The sequence below is a fragment of the Talpa europaea genome (genome assembly GCF_964194135.1).
Source record: "Talpa europaea genome assembly, chromosome: 3".
Taxonomy (NCBI): Eukaryota; Metazoa; Chordata; class Mammalia; order Eulipotyphla; family Talpidae; genus Talpa; species Talpa europaea.
This window is the reverse complement of record NC_140069.1, coordinates 108,175,465-108,195,260: the sequence shown is the minus strand read 5'-3', so window position 1 is coordinate 108,195,260 and position 19,796 is coordinate 108,175,465. Positions and strand designations below refer to the sequence as shown.

At 36.4% G+C, this 19,796-nt stretch overlaps 1 protein-coding gene across 18 annotated transcripts in view; it reads left to right on the top strand.

Moving 5' to 3' along the window:
* The window catches only part of ADAM22 (ADAM metallopeptidase domain 22), a gene marked incomplete at both ends in the record, with an annotated part of 200,909 nt that overhangs the window by 33,202 nt on the left and 147,911 nt on the right, over nt 1–19,796 (top strand). The gene's annotated exons all lie outside the window — the stretch shown is intronic.

The window sequence follows — 19,796 nt, the reverse complement described above, 5'->3', positions numbered from 1 at the left end:
GTTAGGGTTTTGGAACTGAGCAGTACTGGCCCACAGTTTTTCTATGAGCAGCTATGCAATAAGAAAGAAAGTTTGAGACCAGAAGGACAGATGGGTAAACTGAGAATGAGAACTAGTTCTAAGTTGTCTACATTGGAAACCAGCTAATGAAAACTCTGAGTTGATTTAAAGGCAGTTAATTTAAAAAGGAAGAACTTAGAGCTGTACTATTTAAATAAATAAATTTAAATTTTTAAATTTAATTCCGAGTGAAAATTTTGTGCATCCATTGCATTAGCTACTTTTCAAATGCTTGAAAACTTTGTGTGGTTAGTGGCTACCTTATTGGACAAGGTAGAATTTTTCCATCATTATAAAAAGTTCTTTTGGACATGGTGATTTAGATATTTCTTTTGGGAAATGACTGTCAAATTACTGAGTTAGGTCAGTCAGTCTTCAGTCTTTAGGAGGAGAATTTACTTTTTTTTCAGATTTCAGCCCATGTTCAATGGTTTAAATTAGGAATTTTGTTAGTGTCTTAATTTTTAAGGAATTAATTTACAAAGTATGTGATGTTTTTCTTGTTAATGTTTAATTCATTAGTATATTATTTATTATTTTTAAAACACTTGCCAACTCTGAGATGTGACTCATAAGTGAGCTTCCGGGAAGAAAGAAGGTCACCTCAGGGACATAGTTTAGCTTTTAAGGTTTTTTTTTTTTTAAAGATTTATTCATACAAGCACTGGATACAGTCAGAAGCGTGGGAGGGTGAGAGAATTCACCAGAGACAGAGCCAGGAACAGAACAGGCAGACCGACGAAATACACTGTTGAGGAGAGCAGCAGGTGTGGCAGGAGAAGTCTGTCACGCCATGTAGGACCCTCGCTGGTGGCCGGGGGATTGAACCAGCTCTGCAGAGGCCGCGGGCAGCTTTGCAGTCCAGTGCTCAACTACTGCACCACCAAGGGAGGCCCTAGTTTAGCTTTTAATTAAAGTCTCTCATAGGTGTTTTGTATATATTCCCTCCCTGCCCCCATTTTTGTATTTCACGCAAAGATTTAAATACTGAAAAGTGTTGTTTTAGATGGAAATTTACCTTTAAGATGATCCAAAAATGGAAGTTGGTTGATTTTTGATCATGTATATATTTAAAATGTAATATAAATTGTATTTCTACTACTTGCTAAAAATACAATTTATTTTTTAAAAAAATTGTGACTTAGAGCATATATAATTGAAAACATCACAATAGTTTTTAACCCAATTTCATAGGGTGTAAGATTATGTTAATATGATCTCTATCCTATATTCCTACTTGATGTCAATACCCTATTGATTTATTTCGGTTTTTCAGTAACTTACATGTTATAAAGTTTTAAGAAAATTCATTATAAAGGAATCAATGCTCCTTAGACAAATAATGGGGAAAAAAATCACATACTTTAACCACTGGGAGACTGATTGCCCTATTTGAAGTTGTAACCCACTCTGCCTTCACTCCCCCATCCACCCTATTCTCCTAACCTGCTTCATTTTGAAAATAGTATTCATAACCATTTAATATGTGGGTTGACTCATAGGAAATTGCTGTTTTTACAGGTCAAAAAGTTTGACTGCCAGCATTGTTATATGATCAACCAATACTCTATAGTTTAATTATTTAGTCTATTGTCTTTTTTTCTCCTATTGCAATGTAAGCTCCTGGGGGGCAGAAATTTTCTTGACTGCTGAATCCTCAGCACATAATAAATTCCAGGTTGGAAAATCATATTGATTTCAAAACCAAAGGAATTAATCAGGAGACTGAGATGACTGGATGAGGGTGGTGGCTGTCATGGGGTAAGAGTGAAGCTGTAAAAAGGAAAAAGAGGATAAATGTTAAGGATTGGCTTCTAAAAACTAAGCATTATTTATCTAGATATGAATTGGAAAGTCAGGTTCCTAGGTTTCTCTTTCAATAACTCTTTGACATCCCACTTCTAAATCATCATTCCTGTGGATAGATAGCTCCTGCCCTGTTTTCTGGTTTCTAACATTTGTAATACCATTAGGATGCAGGGGGGAAAATTCCCCTTTCCTTGTGGGATCTTCTCAGACACATCTAACAAATTAACATCAGACACACTAGTAGGAGAAAAAGAACAAATTTATTTGCACATGAATGAGAATGCACATAGTTGTAAATTCTATAGTAATGAGATAGACAAAAGGGTGATTTTGTTCTTGAGTTAATGAATGGCATAGGGACATGGAGCATCAAGGACGGAGGAGGGTGTAGATTCTCTAGATGTTTGACTTTCCATAAGGTAGGTTTCTTCAATAGACAGTTTATTTTTGGAGATGATCCTAAATCTGGGTAATCTTTCTTTTAGGTAATGCCAGTAGTTTCCTCTGAAGTCTGCAGGGCCTCAGTTGACATTAGCTCCACATACCAAGGTGGCACACATTGGAAAAATTTTGCTCTGGACATCTTGGGAAAAAAACTTTTTGAATTTTGAAGGAGACCTGTCCTTCAACACCAAACCTTTCAGCATTCAAAAAAGAGATAATTACTCATATCCATTCTACAAAGCCAACTCACTTAACAGCCCCAAAACTTTCTCTTCTGAAGGGAGAAAAACATATGGCCATACTTATCAAAGCATAAAACTTGACTACTAAGGATGAAGCAAAATATCTTTTAAGATATTGGCAAGTTGTTTGTTGATTTTTATTTTTTCTTTCTTATGGTTATTCTTTTTCCTGGTCCCTTATTTAGGTTTTGTAGATTCCTGCTATGAGTGAGACCATCTGGTATTTTTCTTTTTCTTTCTGGCTTATTTCGCTGAGCATGATCCCTTCCAGCTCCATCCATGTTGCTGCAAATTGCATGTGTTTATCTTTTTGAATGCTGAGTAATATTCCATGGTGTATATGTACCACATCTTGATCCAGTCATCTATGAACCAGAGACACACTATGTGGGGTGGGGGGTGGGGAAAGGGGTGGGGGGTAGCTGGAGCTCTTATTCCTGATAGTATAGGTAGCTTATTTCTGTTGTTGAGCTTCACAGGCTAACTTAAGCTTGTAGATGTGCCTGCCTTATTAATTAGTGCGCATCAAAGCCCTCCCCTATTCATTGGGTTGGGAAATCTGATCATCCATTGGGCTGACTAGAAGCTTACTTGGTCTTGGTAGGGGGGATGTAGGGAAGAGTCTTCCCTCCCCAGGACTGAGCAGGGGACCTAGACTAGGCCCATTTTACTTATTTTCACTAGTGGATCAAAAGAAATTGCAACTGCTGGGTTGCAATTATATGGGGAATATAAAAATAAATTAAAAAATAAAATATTGGCAAGAACCTCCATTCATTTCCATTGCAATTAGAGAAAAATGCTCAATGGAAATTTCCTGCATTGAGAAATACACAAAGTGCCCCCTTACCTTTTTTTTGTTTGTTTGTTGTTTGTTTATTAGCCTGGGAATTTAAACAGGTGGAAAGTAGCTATTTTCTATATGCGCAAGAGCCTGAATGATTTGCTAAAAAAAAATTCTTTCTTATTTTTATGGAAAATGTTTTTATTTCATAGTTTCAGTTTTTACGTTATGGGTATGCTAGCTAAGGAGCAGGAAAGTAAATAAATGAATATGCTCTTTAAAAGCTTTTTCCCATGAAGCAAGTCTAAGACTGTGGAGCAGGTAGTTTTTTTGTTTTGTTTTTTTAAACTGGAAGCTAGTTAAATGTCCGTGTGTGTAGCTTGATTCTGGTTGCAGAATGGATCCTGTAATACATGTTTTTAAGTTAGAATCAAAGTAAAAGTATCATTATGTAACATTCCTTCTGAATGTTTAGTCAACAAGATTATCTATAACCAATTTATATTTGAGTTCAGTGTTTGGGTTGTAACTTCTTCAAGAGGATGATAAAGAATATGCAATGATTAAAAACAAAAAGCATAGCCAGTTTCTATTTTGTCAAGATAATGAAGGATAGGAAGCAACTGTCAGTTCCTTCATAGAATCACACAGTTGTGAAATTTCACCCTTTAGGACAGACATATTTATAAAACCAAAAATATGGCCAGGCCTGCCATAGTCAGACTAGCCCAGAGACCATTTTGGACTTTTCCAGAGGTCAGTGGCTGGTATTATAATTAATTGTGAAACATTCTTCAGAAAGAAAAAGGTTTAGTAAAGACATTTAACTATTATTATCAGAACAATTCAGACCAAATCTGTTCCTATAAATCTTTCTCCTCTCTTCCAGCAGTGGATAATTAAATTCCCCAAGGCAAAACAAAAATATTGAAAAAAATTTCCTTTACCTACTCTTTGTTCTGTTTACAGCAGGTCGTCTAAGAAAAACAAACCACATGTGTGCATGCAGACATAAACTCATACACATGTGTATGTGTGCACACACACACCCCCACACTCTACACAAAACAGCAGATAGTCTGCTTACCCTGTGTTTGATTGTTTTGAGATGTGAAACATGTTAAAATAAAAAGAACCCATCTTTAATAGCTTATTTTTTGGGGAAGGGGTTATACAGATCTAAGATCTTAAATGTTCCAATTCTTAAATCTTGACTGTTTTTTATGGATTCTTTCCCACTTATTCCAATAACAAGAAAAATGATTTATCTCCCTTTATGATCCTTGTATCAGTCTCTCTCTTTTTCCTATTGCACAGTAAGGATAGGGAGAACAAGTAGGGATTCAAATGTGAAATCTCTTAACAGCTGGGTTTGCCCATGCAGAGAGGTGGAAACTGGAGAATGGAAGTAGGAGGGAGAGGAGGAAAAATAGGAGCAACGTCAGACAAAGAACACTTGAATTCTGTTCAAACGGACAAGTTCAGTCCTGTCTTTTCCCCTTTAGAGAAATCATTTGCCAGTTAGCCATCTCTTGCTTCCTTTCTATTGTGATTCTTGAATTTTCAAGCAGGAATCTTGAAAATTTAAAATACAAGGAAAGTAGGAATCACAACAGTTTGTAAAAGACAGGGTATGAATTCCATTGAAGTTGAGCCTTAGATCTGGAAGAGTCTCATTTACTTGACTATGCTCTATTTACTGTGCGATAAATAGAATGTTTACTGTGTGGATAAAAATAAGCAGTGAGGATGAGATTATAATTAAATGATGATGTTATGTGATGATAACGAATAGCACAATAGATTTCTCATTGTTGGGCCTCCCCGGTGGCGCAGCAGTTGAGCGCTGGGCTGCGAAGCTGCCTGCAGCCTCTGCAGTACCAGTTTGATCCCTGGCCTCCGGGTGAGGGTCCCTCATGGTGCGCAGACCTCTCCTGCCGACGCTGCTCCCCCCTCAGCAGTGTATTTCGTTGGTCTGCCTGTTCTGTTCCCCGCTCTGGCTCTGGTGAATTCTTTCACCCTCCCGTGCTTCTGACTGTACCCAGTGCTTGTATAAATTAAAAAAAAAAAATTTCTCATTGTTATTAATAAATCTGTAATTGAATATCATTCTGTTCAGCTGAATTCATTATGGTAAATATATGTATTAAATTGTCTATGTGTAGATGTTCTGTTTATGCACATGTATACGAACACATGTTCATACACATGTACATGAATGCACACACAAACACATGAGTACATACAGACAATACTCATGAACACACACATCTACAGCATGGACATGTATTCATACCCTTACATGTGTATATACATACATATGTATACATGTATATAAATTTTGTAAACCTCTAGTAACTGCTAAGGGTTATTTTAGAAGACTCAGGAGAAGCAAGGAAATAAGCACCCTACTCTTTGGTGCCCTGTATACCAGTCAGAAACACAAGAAACATGTTAGGAAATAAAGTAATTTCAGAGAGTAATAGTGAAATTAATAGCAAGTGGCATGGAGGTATAAGTGTGCTATATAAGTATCAGTTGTCAGGACAGACATCTCTGAGATGACATATGAACTAAAGACCTCTCAGTCCCTGAAAACAGCAATTGTCAAGGCCCTGAGGCAGAACAAACTTAGCATGCTTGGTAAACAAAGAAGATGGATTAGGAGCTTGGAACCTGCTGAGCCAAAGGGGTTATTACATGATGGAAAGGTAGAAGGACCCAAATCATGTAGGGCCTTAGAGAACACAGAAAAGACTTTGGATGATAGTCTAAGCAGAGGTTACTGATTTCCCTCATACTGTATGTTGCATTATTCACTCTTCCCCCACTGACATGATCCTTTATTCTTTGTATTTAATTATTGTATATTTTAATAATGACCTCTCAAAACAGTTTCTTCTATGGCTGTATCTGTTCCTTAATTATTAGGTCTAGTACCACAAAACTGTTTATTATAGTTTTATAAGTGTTTTAATATCTAGCATAGAAAACTCTTTATTAGTTTTCATTTGCAAAATTTCTTAGATATTTCAACCTTTTCTAGTATGGAAATTTTGGATAATTTTGTCATTCTCTTTTTGAGTTTTAATTGGAATGTCATTAAACTTACATTTTAATTTGGAGAAAGTACACATTCTACAGTACTATGTCTTTCCATCAGTATCACTGTGCTTTTTTAAAAATTTAAGCATCTTTTAATGTCTCTCAGTAAAATTTAGTACTTTGCTTTTCATAGGTCCTGCATATTTTGTGTAGAACATTTTCATGGAAATTGTATTTTTCCTGCTAATGTGGATGTTTTTTCCATCATATTTTATAATTAGTTATTGGTGTCATTCTTAATATTGCTAATGGGTTTTCATCATTTCTCTTGGGTTTTCTCATTTGATAAATCACATCTTTAGAAAATCATGGGACCTTTTTTTCTTTCTTCCCAAAATGATATTCATATTGCTATTGCACATCTTAATGATTTATTTAGAAGGTCCACAGCTCTATTATTTGGTGACAATAGTATTTTTGTTTTAGTTATTTTTGGTATTAAGAATATCTAGTATTCATTGTTAAGTAAAATGTTGCATCTGGATTTTTGAGAGCTAGTCTTTTTCATGTTATAACAGTAGCCCACATTATTTAAGTTGTTGGTGTTTTTTAGGAATGGATCAGTGTTAAATTTTATTGAATGCTTTCCTAATCCATTAAAATAAACATAAGGATTTCTTATTTGACTTATTGTGATTTACTATATTAGTCTTTCCCTTTACTAGAAATTATTCTTGACTGCAGAGGATGAATTCTGCTTTGTCATGTTGGATAGTTCATTATGTTACTGGCCTCTCTAAATTGTGACTACTGAGTAGAATTTCACCTCATGTTTTTAATCTAAATTATTATGGCATAAGCTTCTGCTGGCCATACTGCTGTAAATAACTTCCATCTCCAGAGTTTCCCTAACTATTTTAGAGATTTGTTTCCTAGTCTTTTATTCCGCTGCTCTTTTCCTGCTTCTAATAGATTCCCCCACAGTGACGTTTATGACAACTGCTTTCCTGGGCACCAGAGATAGCTGCTAATGTCTGTCAGGAACTGTCACTCCAGCAATCCAGTAGCCCAAACCCAAACAGTCATTCTTGTATAGGGTGGGTGTCACCAGTGGGAGAATGCATACTTGTCCTTTGCTCAGAATTAGACAGAGAAAAGGGAAAGTCCTTTTTTTCCCTGTTCCTAAGCATCTTTCATTCTACCTAATGTTGAAAAGCTGTAGGGATGTCCATTCTCAGAAGTGAAATTGGACTCCTAACTCTGAGAATTATGATCTAAACTGACTCCAATGGCTTGGCAATACCTTTCCCAAAGTATGACTTACTAATTTTAAGTAGCCCATGTGGATAACTACAGCCCAGGACACCAAATATATATCCTTGTCAACAGTCTTTCTTCCTTCATAAAGTAAAGGCTAGATAAGGATTGCACATTCTTCCTGCTTTAGCTCTGGCTCCAAATTCCTTCTGATCAGGTGCCTAGACAAAGACAGTCATTTTAGGAAGAGGTCAGGCTGACAAACAACAAACATGTAGTGGCACAACTCTGCAATTAACACCTTAAGCCAGGTATAATTGCTTTCTCTACTGGCTCACGCTTTCCCAAGAACTCAACTACAATTTGCTAGGGGAACAGGGGAACGAGCTCATCAAAAAAGGGGGAGTTGCTCAGTTGTAAATTCTCATTTCCCCTTTAGAATGCTTCAACTAATTTAGAGGCAGTTTCTTGCTTAAAATATTAAGACCTAGTCTCTTCAGTTACCCCATACTGACTGCTAAAATAGATTTGCTTTTGTATTAGAATTTTTGTATTAACTATCGTAAGTAAGATTTTTTTTTGGTAACATATGAAAGTTGTATAAAATGAAGTTTTTGTTTGTATAAAGTTTGCAGAAGCACTATCTCATTATCTCGTGTCGTATATACTCGTGTGTGTGTGTGTGTGTATAAAATTTAGTACATATACATTTATGTTTAAAAGTTCTTATCTTTATCCTGACTAGTCATGTAATTTTTTAAAGAGAAATCTCTTAGAAACAATTTTTGATTGATATTTATGTAGGACTATACTTGTTTTTAAAACCACTTTGGAAAATATATTTTCCCAAATAATTGTCCATGTAATTGCGCGTTCTTCTGTATCACTGTGTATTTGTATACATTTTTCAGAAAATAATTTCTAGAATTTCTTCTGTTTATGTCCTCTTAAAATGCTGTTTCATGTTTGTATTATCAACTATAGCCTAAAATATAACATACAAGCTTTTAGGGACATATAAACTGTATGAAATTATACTCTTGTGTTTTTAAAGCAATTATTATTGAGGTTTTCTTACATGTCAGTAAAATTCACTCATTCCACATGTATAATTCAATGATTTTTTCCTTTTTGTGGTAACTTTACTGAGTGGCACCACAGTTAATTTTATAGGAGGGATGGTGTCAAGTATAAATAGTTGCTTAAACTTTCAGGTTTTCAGTTACATGTCCAAGTCTGAAAAGAGTTTGGAATTTCTAATGGTTATGATTTTATGCTCTTTGATTTATAATAAAACTCTATTTTATATATATATATATATATAGTACTGTAAGATGTTAGTTTTACCTTTGATGGACTATCGTAAGGAATTTTATATAGACTTCACATTTCGTATGCTGTAAGTGAAGCATATTTCTTTTTCTCCTTTGTTCTAGGTTGAAAAGTTGTGCTTTTAAACTGAGTCTTAAGAGTAGACTTTCTAATTTCTTTTCATAGGCAGGAAGTCTCCTGAACTCAGCCCAGGGTGACCTTGGTTGTTAGTGGGACAGCCTTTGACTGTAAAGCCCAGAGCAAAGGGGAACTAGGTTGGAAGGCACTGGTACGTCTACTGGATGTGTCTGTCAAAGTACCAGGAATTGTTCCAATACAGAGACAAGTACTAAAGCTAAGACATGGGAAAATGTTTCAAATGCAGCTTCTGGAAGGGATCCTACGGGATCTAAGGGACTGAAGCTTTTCATAGAGATCAGAAGGCCAACTTCGTGTGTGGAGAAGAAACTGTGCAAAGCCAGAGACAGCCTTTTTATAAGGACAGTTCAGAGTTGAACAGAGTGGAGCCAGTTCCTATATATTTTTATATTACTGGTCTACTTAAGCTTTTCACTTTCTGGTTTATTTATAACCATATAAAGCCTTTAGTACAGACACATTATCTTTTATATGAATGTGTATGTGGCTTTGAAATGTTTTAAGCTATGCCTGCTTTTTCTTTTAATAGGAACTAGAGATTTCAGTATACTGTTGAGTATATTATTTAAATTGTAAGTAAAGTAATTACAGGACTACTCTGTATATCCAAGACTATTCATGGTCCTTTTGTGTTACAGATTTATTAAATGAGTTGAAGATGTAATTTACTAGGGACAGTAAATAGAATTTATGTACAATGAAACTTGAAATAAATAGTTTTGCATAATTGCATAGAAACACTTTCAAGTTTTTATAGTGATTAGGATACATGTTTAAATTATTAGATCTCACTGCTGATTTTCTGCCCGGAGCCAAATGTATTGAATGCTGCTAAATTATCTAGCAGTGTTATTATTTCAAAATGAGGTACAACTTAACTATTTACCTCAGATATTACCATATGCATAGGGTAGGATTGTTGCTCTTTGTCTCTGAAATATTTACCTCATATATACAAAAAATATATATCAGTCTGTTTTGCACATTGTGAATATATGTATGCTTTTTCCTACTTTGCCTGTTGACATAAATTCTTGGTCAGTGAGATTTTAACAAGGTATACTGAATGCTCTTGTCTTGCGACTTAACTATCATTCTCAGGTAATGAATGTGGCCATATTTTTCTGAGGTGACTATTGTGTTTTGTCTATGATTAAACAGTTTTGACCTGTAAAAGTATGGAAATAATAGTATTAGATACCTTACTAAAAGACAAAGAAGGATTAACAACTCAGTTATTAAAATAAAGGTTTTACAGAGACTCAAGTTTTCTCCTGGAAAGAGGCAGAAAATAAAGACCAGCTTGGACTTCCTTCTAGGAGGTATTTCCAGAAACAGGGTAAGAATCTAAAGCCAGCAGGGGGAATTGGGAAATTGTTTCAGAAGTGACTTCTAGAAGGAATCCTACAGGAAACAGGATCTTGAGGACAAAAACCATCATGGGACCTTCCTGGTAGCCTAGGGTTAAGTCTTGGTGTTATCACCTGTACTACCTGAGTTCAATCCCCTGCCAAGGAACTAACTCACATATGGCACAGCAGTCCTCTCTTCTCTCTCTCGCTACTCCCCTTAGTGTATTTCAGTAAATCTGCCTGTTCTGCTCCCTATTCTGTCTCTGGTGAATCCTCTTAACCCCTGCACCTCTGGCCTACACCTCAGTTCTTCTATGCAAAAATTTAAAAAAAAAACCATCATGGTTTGATGTGAGGAATGTTTTTGAAATTCATTGGTGATATAGCATGTGTCAGATGTTCGTCCTTTTTAATCCTAATAATATTTAATCCTGAATATTATTTTATTGCATGGATATACCACATTGGGTCTCTCCATTCACCTGATAATGGGCATTAAAGTTGTTCTAGTACTGAACTATTATGAATGATTCTGCCCTGAACATCCACATGCATCACAGTTTGATGTTAGCAAGGTCTCATTAATATTGCTGTAGCTTGGTGGCTGGTCACATTGCATGAAAACAGCAGCTGAGAGGAATTTTACTTGGGTGATTGTTATAAAGTAATGGCATTATAGAGAAAGTTACTGTGATGCAGTGAGCACTATGCTGTAACTCCATAGGGGACCCATTCAGTTAGTGCACTCCCATTTGCCAAATTGCATCCCTGGCTCTCAGGAATTAAAATATCAGGGATTTAAAAATTAAAAACTTGTCATGTAGTAGGTACATATCAGTTTGATGTTTTATGGCAAGGTATTTTCATATTAATTGAATATTTAATACAATATTTATGTATTTTGTTTTACAAAAACCTTATGATGACTTATAACAATAATTTGTTAACTTTAGTTTCATCAAGGAAATGTTGGAAGGTTGGACTAATAGAGAACTAGAATATATACAATCTCCTTTAAGGTCATTCTTTGTGCTGCCTTGCTCTTTTTCCCCTTTTGCTTATAGAGGGCTAAGTATCATTTTCAGCAATGGCCAAGCAGCAGATGGGCCTCTAAAATTCACAAACACACTGACACCTCTCCAGTAGACATGATAAAATATCTCTGTTACAGAACACTTCCCTTTAGCTCCAGTGTAGAGAATTTAGTTTTCCTTGTGTACTTTTTAAAAGAGAAATGAAAGACTTTTCCTAGAAATACTGGTTTACTGTATTCTCATAATGATCTAAGAACAATAAATGAATGAAAGATAATCCTGTTTGTTTATGCTGAATTTCCATAGCTAAAAGTTACAGACAGGCTTCATACTTTAATCAGAGGTATTTGCACAAGAAATTTTAAGTTTGATTCTGTAAGGTGAAGTGTAAGATACAGGATATTTGATGCATTTCATGACATACCTCCTCCAGGCTTTCATTTATGAGCAGGCTCTTTAATAATAATATCCTTTGGATTAAAAAAAACACAATAGTTATAACCAGTTTCCATGTATATTAAGTATATTAAAGTTTAACATACTCTCAATGTTGACTTGTTTTTGCAAATGATTAGTAAAAATAAGAGGAAAGGAAAGCTGATATAAATAATTTAAATTTATTATCCAAAGGACCAGTTTAGACTGGGCATAGTCCAGAATTATAGATACATTCTATATGTTCTTACTCATGTTTGGTCTGAAACACTCCTAGTTCCTGAAATCTTTTCAAAACCAGAAACAGAATATTAGACTAAATGTATTCAAATATAAATTCCCTTTACATGCTATCTCCAGGTTAATAGAAAGCTAATTACATTTTTTCTTTATTGATATTATTAATATTGTTATCAGAGATAATAGATTATTTTAAAAATGAATTCTCTGTATTGCAATTCAGTGCATTCAGTTAGTGCTGATTGTTACTTGTGTGACTTGAATCTTGAAATTATCAAAGCAGAATTTGTTTTATACCATTTGTTTATTTGGCCCTTCATTCATTCACGCCATTGAGCTTTATAGAACACTCACCACATGCTGGACACTGTTAGATTTGGGGACAGAGATATGAAAAGATACGAACTCTGTCCTCAAAAACATGACCACAAGATTACCTGGATTGATACACATATTGAGGGACAGTATTGGAAGGGTATAACACAGGTATGGCCAGTGACACTAGGAGTGAGATGGGGCTTTACTGTTTTAGATATACTTCCTTATTTTTCTGCAGACACCAGTATTTGTTTGCTACTTTTACCTTGTGACTGATTAATACTCTTATTTATTTTATTTTATTTATGTTTTTTTAAAGATTATGCATACAAGAGCTAGGGTACAGGACAGAGATGCGGGGGGTGAGAAGATTCACCAGAGACAGAGTGGGGAACAGAACAGGCAGATCGACCACAGTACACTGCTGAGGGGAGAAGTGGGTGAATCAGGAGAGGTCTGCTGCGCCATGTGGATTGCTCTCTTGCCGGCCAGGGATCAAACTCGTGCTGCAGAGGCTGCAAATTGCTTCATAGTGCTGTGCCCTTGTGCCACCAAGGAGGCCCCCCTTGTTTATTTTAAATGCTGAAATGTAACATACATACAGAATAAGCCAAATAACCTACATGAAAAATGTAAAGAGAGTATCAGTAAAACCACTACCCAGGTATAAAACATTACAAGAACTGGGATACAGGCCAGAGGTGTAGGGGGTGAGAGGATTCACCCGAGACAGATTGGGGAACAGAACAGGAGGAATGACTGAAATACACTGCTGAGGGGAGCAGTGGGTGAGTCAGGAGAGGTCTACTGCACCATGTGGGTAGCTCCTTGCCTGAGGAGCGAGCTTCATAGGTTGTGGCTTAACCCCTTGCACCACCAAGGAGGCCCGAAATTTATTTTTAAATGAAGTATCATTTTCTTGCATCCTTGTTAATTTTTTTTTTTGACACTATAGGATTTCTCCCCTCAGGGGTGCTCATTGTAGTATCACATATATTTAATATACTCATCTGTCTTTGGAAGCTAGGTTGTTTCTCTAACTTATGTTGTTATAAATAGTTTTGCAATGAACATAGAAGCATGTTTATCCCTTCAAATTACTGTTTTTGAATAGATACCTGGGAGTAGAATTACTGGGTCATGTGATAGGTCTATTTTTATTATTTTGAGGAACTTCTATTCCTTTTCCAAGTCTACATTTTCACTAACAGCCATGGGGGTGTGAGTGGGGGCAAGGGAGGATTGCTTTTTTCCCACAATCTCAACAATACTTCTTGTTTCTGGTGTTTTTGATATGGGCCATTCTCAAGGTATGAGATGGTATCTTATTGTGGTTTTGATTTGCATCCTCTGATAAGTGAAGATAAACTTTTCTCCACATGCCTTTTGGCCATCTGTATGTCTTCTTTGGAGACCACTAGTGAAATTCTTAATTTGTTTCTCTTATATCCAAAAGATATTTGATTAGAGATCTGTAAAACCTATTCAGGTACAGTTCAGATCAGAGAAATGAGTGTGTTCAAGACATTCTTGTCCATATGGAGGAAACAGATGTCTATCCAGTGATCTGTTGTCCGAGATGACAAAAGCCGATTCTTGGGTGATTATCCAGAGAGAGAATTAACAATCTCGTATAGTAAAAGACATCTGATTAAACCTCTTGGGAAAAATTAATGTTTTTCCTTGAATTTTAATCTGTGTAAGATTTTACTAGATCAGGGATTATCTAAAGCAAAGAGACAGATAGGATATGATGACATGAAAGTGCTTTTGGGCAGAGTTGTATAAAATTGGGGGAGTTGCAAGTTACTTTGTTAGGTTGGGGAGGAATGAGGTCTTGATTGTGAAATACGGAGTTTATCTGATCGGCAGTGAGGAATGTTAAAGTCGTAAATGAGCTAGTGTTAAAATCAGTACTGTTTTCAGGGCCTCCCCTGGTGGCGCAGGCCATTGAGAGCCACACTGTGAAGCTGTCTGCAGCCTCTGCAGTGCCGTTTCTATCCCAGCGAGGGCGGGCCGGCGAGGGTCCCACATGGCGTGGCAGACCTCTCCTGTCGTGCCCGCTGCTCCCCTCAGCAGTGTATTTCATCAGTCTGCCTGTTCTGCTTGCCACTCTGTCTCTAGTAAATCCTCTCACCCTCCTGCACATCTGGCCTGTACCCCAGTTCTTGTGTAAAATGAATAAATAAATCTTAAAAAAAATCAGTACTGTTTTCAGAAAGATAAATTTGATAGTTGTCTGCAAGTTTGACTGATCATAAAAACTAAAGCCTGAGCTATTTTTACAAGATGTTTTCTTTCATTAGTGGTTTTGATTATCAGAATAATTCCTGAATACCGTAGGTAGTATTACTTTTTAGGTCTACTATATAAGATGATTATACTTATTCATATTATTAATTTGCATGTAGTGTATTTTGAAGATGAATTTGTTACGGTGCTTTGGGCTAAAAGTAATAGAAAAGCATGACACAAAGATTCTTGAATAACAGGAGAGTCTTGTCTCCCATAACTACAACTTCAGAGATTGGGGCTCCCAGTTGTGATTCCAGCTTTGCTGCTTTGCCAACCTTGTGTATAAGAATGACAAGAAAAGATAAAAAGGCCATCTCCTCCTCTGTCTTCCTGTAGGAAACCAGGAAACCTTTTCACTGAAACTTCCAAAGTCTTATTGACTAGCATTAGATCCAACCTCCTGCTTAACCAGTCCTTGGCAAAGGAAAAGGTATCTCTGTGATTAGTTGATAATAATTAGGATCTCCCTGGAACTGGGTTGAATTCATCTTCTATCATGTGGCAGAAGAGAGGATAGCTGATCATTCAGGATTTTGTTAGATAATGTCATTGGCTGTATATTAAAGACAGCCAACAGAGCTTGCCAAAAAGAAATTAGGATAAAGGTAACCTTCAAAGAACAAGAGATTCGAGTTTTGTTGTGTTACTACTGCTGAGTTCATTCTGCAGACTTGTTAAATAAGAACTCTGTAATCTCTAAATGCTTGTTCCAAGAGGAACTCCCTTTATCTAAAAGTAATGAATCACATAACAGTGAAATTTGGGAATTCTAATTAAATTTTGTTTATTGGCTCTGTAATCCCACTTGTATCTTCTTGTTCACATCTCCTAAGATGTTGTAAATAATGGCTTTAATTTTATTTTGCATTTTAGTAGCTTTGCTGTAAGTGGTTGAATAATAAGTTCAAAGTATTACCTATAAGGTGCTCAGGAATAGCACTAAGAATACTGTGAATGAAATTTAGCCCTTTGGGGCCTCCCTGGTGGCGCATGGGTGCTAAGCACTGCACCATGAAGCAATCTGCAGCCTCTGCAGCAGGAGTTTGATCCCAGGCCAGCCAGGGAGCAACCCATATGGCGAAGCAGATCTCTCCTGTCTTGCCCGATGCTCCCCTCATCAGTGTGTTTCAGTCAGTCTGCCTGTTCTGTTCCCCACTTTGTCTCTGGTGAATCCTCTCACCCCCCTCTCTCTCCCTGTACCCCAGGGCTCTTGTATGCATAAATAAATAAATCTTTAAAAAAAAAAGAAATTTAACACTTCAGTTACCTGACACTATCCCCAATCTGAGCCAGTAGGTCCCTTAGTTTGGAAGATCAGTATAAGTCAGGACTTTCCAGTCTTTTCCCTTCCCATTCCCTCACCCACCATCCCTGCTGGGTTGGTCACCCAGCTATCTTGGTTCTGTTAATCACTTGTTCACTGATAAATGAATCCATGACAAGCTATTGTTTGGATCCAGTCCCCTCCTTAGTGCATGTATGTAACTTTCCAGAGGTGTTTCTGCCTTTTTAGTGTAACTCAAGATTGATTTGAAAGATAATATTTCAGGTCAGAAAGAAAGACAGGGAAAGATTTTGAGTACTATGTTGTCTCTTTTATTTCCCTCCACAAAAATGTATGATATGTACAGGCTGGCCCTAATCAAAAGATTATTTGAACCCATGAACTGAGGTTTTCTATAAGATTTTACTGAGATTCTGAATGATCAAACAAATTGACATCTAGAAAAAGAACAAAATCAAACAATCTTAAGATGAAGGCTTGTAAGTTTCTGATACTGTTTTCAGAATATTTATTAAGTAGTATTTGAGTTGTTTTATATTAAAGTCAATTCTACAGTGAGAATGGTTCATTGTCATTTATTATTGTATTTATACTTTGTTTTAAAAAATATTTTTCAATTGAGGTATCCCCATCAGGTGTTACCACCATAGTGTACCCAACAATATCTTACCCAGGTTCCATCACTATAAGCATTGTGCTTCCTACCCTTTTTGTTCTTTTTTATTTTTGTTTTTCAGTAGAAGAACTGGGAGTGTAGACCAGAGGTGCTGGGGAGGGGGACAGTGACAGGGCTCACCAGAGAAAGCATGGAGCAGAGCAGGCATATTGAAGAGGCAGGAGAGGTCTGCTGTGCCATATGTGGTTTAGCTTCCTGGCCGGGGATCAAACTCAGGCCGTAGTGGTGTTAGCGGGGAGACTTAACCTCTAGGGCACCAGGCAGGCCCCCCTTCCCTTTGTTCTTACTCTTTCCCCACTTTGGTGCTTCAGTTCTACAGTCAGTTATCAAGGTGATTGTCATTCTTTAGCCAGATTTTATCTGTGAAGTACCCTATTGTCATTTGAGTAATAATTTTCCTCCATTACTCTCTGCCTTTCTGGAATTAATTGTCATGTGGATCTAATTCATATCTCATCTTAAAAAATGTTTTTTTCTTTTTCTTTTTTTGTGCTCTAGTCCCATCCTGATTCCTCTTCTAAAGTTTCTGTCTTAGACTGTAACAGACAACCAAGCTTAATAGAGGTCACAGAAAATTCCAGTTCTCACTTTCTATATACATTGCATTTAAAGTGTATAATCACACAAGCTAGCTAATTAAAATTTATCATGTGAATAAATATTCTTCAAAGCCAAAGTAGTGAAATGGCTTTGAAACAGCCCTCTGGCAGTGGGTTGTGTGTGTGTGTGTGTGTGTGTGTGTTTTAAGGCCTTTTAGTTAACTGGTAACATATGGCTATGGATATGAATAACAGATGTGGATTTATTTCTCCCTCTAACAATGATCTTGGGAATCACAGTGCCTGGATGGAATGGCTTAGGGTCTTCCCTCAAGTACACTGTTGATTGCTACTGGGCAATGTCCAGATGGGCTTTACTTTTGATGTCTGAAAGGGCTCTTCTCACAGGCCATAAATTAGCCTGCAAACCCACTCACTTAAGAACATCTTACTTTTTGTGACAGGTTATCCCAGTCATGCAAAGTTAGTTCTTCTTTATTAACTATTTTCTTATTCTAGGGATCTCAACTCTCACTGGATATTAATAATTATCTCAAAAAATTTAACAACTATAAATAATTTTTAAACTATTGTAGTACAGTGATTTTTCACTGTGGTCCCTGGACCAACAGCATCCACATTATCTAGGAACTCACCCAGACCTACTGGATGAGAACCTCTAATGGGATGGGCCCGGGATATGGGTTGAACAAGCCCTCTGGGTGATCAGAATAGTTCTGATGTACTTTCAAGTTCGAGAACCACAGATTTAGTGCTTTTTACTTGTGATATTTACCTGCTGTCATTGATTTCTCACAATCTTGACATAGTTGATATCTCAATCCTGTACCTACATGCCATCTATCCCCTTATAATAGTCATAAAATGTGGATAAATTCTGTCGAAATCTGACCAATTTCTTCTTCTTTTTTTGGTGGTTTTTTTTTTTTTAAAAAAAGAATATGGTTGGCTGGTACATAGTAAGTGGTCAAAGAAGACTTCCTACAGGGCCCTGGGTACCTTGCTCTGACTTGAGTTGTTGCATTTTGAGCTAGAAAATTGCCACTCTGCCACACAGTCAATGAGTCTATTTTGCAATAACGGGAACGTGACTATGACACTAGGTTATTTGGGATTTTACATCCATTTGTAGGCATAATTTTTCAGAGGTTCATTTATATTAGAGGAAAATAGGCACTGCAACAGTGACCCTAGGTAGCATACTGTTGGTTGATCAGTTAATGTGGGCTGGTTAATGTGCTGTGCTTCCCATAGAGAATGATTGAGACTTGAGGATTCACTGCAAGAGTTTGTATAGAAAGAGTTAGCCTGTAAGTTTATGGGTAACAAGTACTTTACATTTATTTTCCTATTTGTAGAAGTTTGATTAAGTGATACCTGCACCAAGAGAGAGAGAAGCAAAATAGCAGACTTAGTAGCCACACTGCTTGGGTTAAACATCTAAGCCAGTTACTAACTGAGCGACTTTGGGGTGGTCAGTTAATTGCTCAGTGCCTGAATTTCTTCATTAGTAAAACAGTGCTTTTCTTATAGGGCTGTTGGCAATTTAAATGATTTAATGCACATAGGTGACCCAGAATTGTGCCTGGCATATAGACGCGCTCAAGTAAGTGTTTAGCCATAGTTAGCTGGCAGTGGCACTTTTCTTTAAAAAGTTGCTATGAAGTCAGTTGTGTTAAGAAACTGGCTAACTTTGAAACATATAATACTAAAAGGGAGGTAGATACTGAGATTAGTACTAAGCTTTTGTTTTTTAAACATATATAATAAGATTTTAATAAAAGTTCCAAAGCCTTATTATTATTTATTAATAATTTATTTTTTAAGCAAAGAAACAACTTCAAACTTTAATAATTCTAAGGAAATCTTGAGGAAATCATTTGCAGATTTTTTTTTAGTTAAATTACTTAAAAGAGGACATTCAGAAGTGAAAATGGATTAAAGTAGATCTCCATGAAGATTTTAATGTTTCTTATTATTATCTGGATTTAGAGATATCCATTACTCTTACAACATGAAATTTGCAGGCAAAATCACTCAAGGTTAAAAGAAAACTCAGTGATTAAAGAAATTTCTCTTAGTTTAGACTCTTGTGACAATTGCTAATTTTGCTGATTCTTCAGATTTTCCTGAATTAGAGATATCACATTTCCACTTACTTTTTGGAAAAAATCTAATTCCAGTGTTCCAGACATTTGAATATGAAACAAGCAGGTTTAAAGAATTTAAAATGTAATTAAAGAATTTACTTTCAAGGAGTTTTAGGTTGTTAGCAAAATTCCATTCCTGTTGATGATAGGACTGAGGTTCCCACTTCCTTGCTAGCTGTTGACTATTGATTGTTCTTCTAGAGATGGCCTGCATTCCTTCTTTAGTGACCTCATTCCTTCATCTTCACATCTGCCATGACCCATCAAGTCTATCTCAGACTGAATTTCTCTGACTTCCCCTTCTGTCTCATCTTTTCTCTAGTATCTTTTTCTCTACTTG